The sequence below is a fragment of the Vanessa cardui genome (genome assembly GCF_905220365.1).
Source record: "Vanessa cardui chromosome W unlocalized genomic scaffold, ilVanCard2.1 SUPER_W_unloc_3, whole genome shotgun sequence".
Classification (NCBI taxonomy): Eukaryota; Metazoa; Arthropoda; class Insecta; order Lepidoptera; family Nymphalidae; genus Vanessa; species Vanessa cardui.
This window is the reverse complement of record NW_025896132.1, coordinates 17501-22500: the sequence shown is the minus strand read 5'-3', so window position 1 is coordinate 22500 and position 5000 is coordinate 17501. Positions and strand designations below refer to the sequence as shown.

The following is a 5000-nucleotide window of genomic DNA, read 5'->3' as shown; positions in this document are numbered from 1 at the left end:
ATACGTATCGTATATTATACGACTAGTATAGTAATTAATAATAGATAATTATAATTTTTAAAACGATATACGGGTGAAATGAATGAATTAATGTATGTATGTATATTACGTAGTCTCTATAATACAATACACGAACGTTCAAACGAATAGTCTTTCATATCGACACACTTTGTGAAATCCTCGAACGTGTCTCGAAAAACTCGTTTTTCTTGTTCGTTCGTCGTCGTCTTTGTTGTTGTTGTTGTTGTTGTTGTTGTTGTTGTGTTTTTTTTTCTTTTATTTGTTTTTGAATTTTATCATATTGAGATAGGCAAAAAATCGTTCCCTCGGTCCAGTATAGGTTGTACTTTGGTTACTTTGGAAGGGAAAGGATTTAGGGAGGGAGTGGTGTTGGGAGAGGGGGGGGGGGGTGGTTCGGGGGTTATTTTAGGGGGGAATGTTGTTGCATCAGCGAGTCTATTGGGGATATGAGATAGAAAAAAAAAAAAAAAATAATAAAATATCACATTCCGTTCGAACGCGCCGAATGTCATCTTCGTCGCCAGGCATATATAAGGAGTAGTGATGGTTCGAACGTCGAACAAACCGAATTGTGTTCGTGAGACGCGAAGTGACCGTTCAATACTCTCGTATGACGAAAACGTATTATATGTCTTATCCATTTGTTTGTCGAGTGTATCTTGCGTAAAACGACGACGTGATGTGTTTCTCGTAGTCTCTTACTCTTGGTAGTTTACTACTTGAATATCGTCGCGATCGTCGCGGAAACACTGCAATACACACACAACACACACGGTGGTTAAATGATAATATTATATTTGTTTTCGTTCTGTAAAACTGTGCCGACCGACGGATGCGCGTAAATCTCTCTGCCTCATGCGTACCCTCTTCGTCGTCGTCGTCTTCGTCGTCGCTATCGCTACGATTATATCCTCATAATATAATTTGTTGATTTATCGTAGTCGATATGCGACGTCGTCGTGACGCGCGATACGAGTGTAACGTTAAAGACGGAGTTCTTAAAAGATTCAGTGTATTCGTACATACATATATTTTATATGTGAACGGTCGTTTCTAAAACTCTTTTATATCAATTATCATGTACATAAAATACATAAACCGAGTATCGGTACGATCACTCAAACACCGGGCGTCGATCCCAATGTTTTACGATAATAATCGTTGAACAATAAATACGTACACGTCGTGTGCGAAGTGTTATTAAAATTAAATCGATCTCGTTCAGAACTTTCGAATTCGTGACCTTTATGTGTCATTCTGTGACGACGACGAAGCCGTTCGTGTGTCTCATTGAAATATAAAAAGTCAACCGTTTAAATCGATCGCGTCTAACGCGATCGACTATACGGTGAGACGCTCGTTTCATATTGAATCTTACGTATGTATGTGAAATATGAAATCGAGAGAGGAGAAAGATATTTTGACGACTCGAACGAGTCTCTCGTATATCAGTTAGCTCCCTGGTTGATCCTGCCAGTAGTTATATGCTTGTCTCAAAGATTAAGCCATGCATGTCTCAGTGCAAGCCGTATTAAGGCGATACCGCGAATGGCTCAATATATCAGTTTTGGTTCCTTAGATCTTACTCAGTTACTTGGATAACTGTGGTAATTCTAGAGCTAATACATGCAATCAGAACTCTGACCAGTGATGGGATGAGTGCTTTTATTAGATCAAAACCAATCGACGGAGGGCGTCTCGTCCGAAGTCGTTAATTTTGATGAATCTGGATAACTTTTGCCGATCGCATGGTCCAGTACCGGCGACGCATCTTTCAAATGTCTGCCTTATCAACTTTCGATGGTAGTTTCTGCGACTACCATGGTTGTCACGGGTAACGGGGAATCAGGGTTCGATTCCGGAGAGGGAGCCTGAGAAACGGCTACCACATCCAAGGAAGGCAGCAGGCGCGCAAATTACCCACTCCCGGCACGGGGAGGTAGTGACGAAAAATAACGATACGGGACTCTTTCGAGGCCTCGTAATCGGAATGAGTACACTTTAAATATTTTAACGAGGAACAATTGGAGGGCAAGTCTGGTGCCAGCAGCCGCGGTAATTCCAGCTCCAATAGCGTATACTAAAATTGTTGCGGTTAAAAAGCTCGTAGTTGCATTTGTGCGCCGCGCTGTCGGTGCACCGCATCCGCGGTGATACTGACACGTCTGCGGAGCATATCGTCGGTGAGCCGGCGGTAAAACGCCGGTTCAATATCAAAATCCTATCGCGGTGCTCTTCAGTGAGTGTCGAGATGGGCCGACAATTTTACTTTGAACAAATTAGAGTGCTCAAAGCGGGCTCAAAATGCCGCTTGAATATTTCGTGCATGGAATAATAGAATATGATCTCGGTTCTATTTTGTTGGTTTTCAGAACTCCGAGGTAATGATTAATAGGGATAACTGGGGGCATTCGTATTGCGACGTTAGAGGTGAAATTCTTGGATCGTCGCAAGACGAACATCAGCGAAAGCATTTGCCAAAGGTGTTTTCATCAATCAAGAACGAAAGTTAGAGGTTCGAAGGCGATTAGATACCGCCCTAGTTCTAACCGTAAATATGTCATCTAGCGATCCGCCGACGTTACTACAATGGCTCGGCGGGCAGCTTCCGGGAAACCAAAGATTTTGGACTCCGGGGGGAGTATGGTTGCAAAGCTGAAACTTAAAGGAATTGACGGAAGGGCACCACCAGGAGTGGAGCCTGCGGCTTAATTTGACTCAACACGGGAAATCTCACCAGGCCCGGACACCGGAAGGATTGACAGATTAATAGCTCTTTCTTGATTCGGTGGGTGGTGGTGCATGGCCGTTCTTAGTTGGTGGAGCGATTTGTCTGGTTAATTCCGGTAACGAACGAGACTCTAGCCTGCTAAATAGGCGTCGTCATTTAGGTGTGCTCGATTTCGGTCGAGCAACTCACTGGCGGCGTATTAAAATTCTTCTTAGAGGGACCGGCGGCTTCGAGCCGCACGAGATTGAGCAATAACAGGTCTGTGATGCCCTTAGATGTCCTGGGCCGCACGCGCGCTACACTGAAGGAATCAGCATGTTCTCCCTGGCCTAGAGGCCCGGGCAACCCGTTGAAACTCCTTCGTGCTGGGGATTGGGGTTTGCAATTATCCCCCATAAACGAGGAATTCCTAGTAAGCGCGAGTCATAAGCTCGCGTTGATTACGTCCCTGCCCTTTGTACTCACCGCCCGTCGCTACTACCGATTGAATGATTTAGTGAGGTCTTCGGACCGACACGCGGTGGCTTCACGGCCGTCGGCGTTGCTGGGAAGTTGACCAAACTTGATCATTTAGAGGAAGTAAAAGTCGTAACAAGGTTTCCGTAGGGGAACCTGCGGAAGGATCATTAACGTTAACGTTATCAATCTCTTTCTCTATGTAGATCGAGTGCGATGATGAACGATAATATCAAATAACAAAAAAATAATAATAATAAGAACGTCAATCAGCGTCGTCGTCGATACGCACGTACGCGCACACGCACGCACCTACGAAACTACTACTACTACTAACTACTACTACAACTACGTTATCGAGTCCTCGACGTACGCGTGAGATACGATATACGTGTGTAAGTAGTATACGTAACGTAACGTAACGTGGTGATGTGTTTCTGTGTTCGTTCGTTCGTACGTTCGTCTTCACTGAATAGAAACGGGATTATTATTATTTAAAAAAAAAAAAAAAAACAAGCGATCAGACGTTCGAGATTGTCGTTTTTCGATGCGAGGACGCGATTTTCTAAACTACAACAACGACAACAACTCGATGATATTTATGATCACTCTTGTTGTGTGTACGTGTTGTGTCGCGAGAGTCGTGTAACGCGTCTTATTCGATATATTTCAGAATGTCGGTTGCGAGGAAAGTACGTCGTGTTATTGATTTAACACATCGTCATCTTCATATAAAATGTATTTCTTTTTTTTTTTTTTTTTTTTTTTTAATATATTTTTTTTTTATTTTTTTCTCTATACACTGAAAAAGAAGAGATAAATAAATAAAAATAAAAATATATACCATTCGAATCACTAATATCACTGACGTATAAAATCGTACGAGTGATCGTAGAAATCATATATTATACAAGTAACAAACAAAAAATAAACCATTACCCTGGACGGTGGATCACTTGGCTCGCGGGTCGATGAAGAACGCAGTTAACTGCGCGTCATAGTGTGAACTGCAGGACACATTTGAACATCGACATTTCGAACGCACATTGCGGTCCGTGGAGAAACATCCAGGACCACTCCTGTCTGAGGGCCGGCTGTATAAAAATATAAACCACACTGTTCAATGTTTAATGTCGTGTCGTCGTCGTAGTCGTATGATGATATCGACGTTTTACCGAACATATGACGGTATCCGCGTTCGATGTAATAATGCGTTATTTTTATTATTATCACAATAATAATATAATGCAAATTCATTCGTTCTCGGTCCGTTCAAATATTATAAAATACGATGTGTATGTATGTTTACGTAATATGCGTGTGTATATATATATATATGTAAATATATACGTTCGTGTGTACGTCTACGTCACGGAGTTTCGTTTTTGCGACGTCAGAGAGACTGAGAGCTCGTCGCTCGTCTTCGTTGACGAGAGATAGCGCCCATCTCCGACCTTTCGATCGTTTCTTCAAAGTCATCGATCAAAAAGGGTTATCGGAGATTAGGTGATATCATATTCGTCTCGATATATCGAGTGTGTACGTTCTTTCATTTATCCGACGTCAAAATTTCGATAACAAAAGCTCCGCGATCGTTGATACGTATACGAAACGAACGTGTATTATATGCGATACATATGCGTTTACGTGATGACATCGAAACGTTCGTATTATTATGATATGTACATAATAATCAATTATGTATATACATAACAAGTAGGCGGACTCGACGTCCGAAGAGCGCGTCGACGCCGACGTCGGAACGACTGATGATGATCATGATTAAGTGATT

At 42.3% G+C, this 5000-nt stretch overlaps 2 non-coding genes across 2 annotated transcripts; both read left to right on the top strand.

Annotated features, from left to right (window-relative positions):
- Window positions 1-1478: 1478 nt before the first annotated feature.
- On the top strand, window positions 1479-3381 carry LOC124543473. The gene has a single exon (XR_006967467.1). It is a non-coding gene; the product is annotated as a small subunit ribosomal RNA (ribosomal RNA).
- A 763-nt stretch (window positions 3382-4144) lies between these two features.
- On the top strand, window positions 4145-4301 carry LOC124543481. Its single transcript, XR_006967475.1, has one exon. It is a non-coding gene; the product is annotated as a 5.8S ribosomal RNA (ribosomal RNA).
- The last annotated feature ends 699 nt before the right edge of the window (window positions 4302-5000 follow it).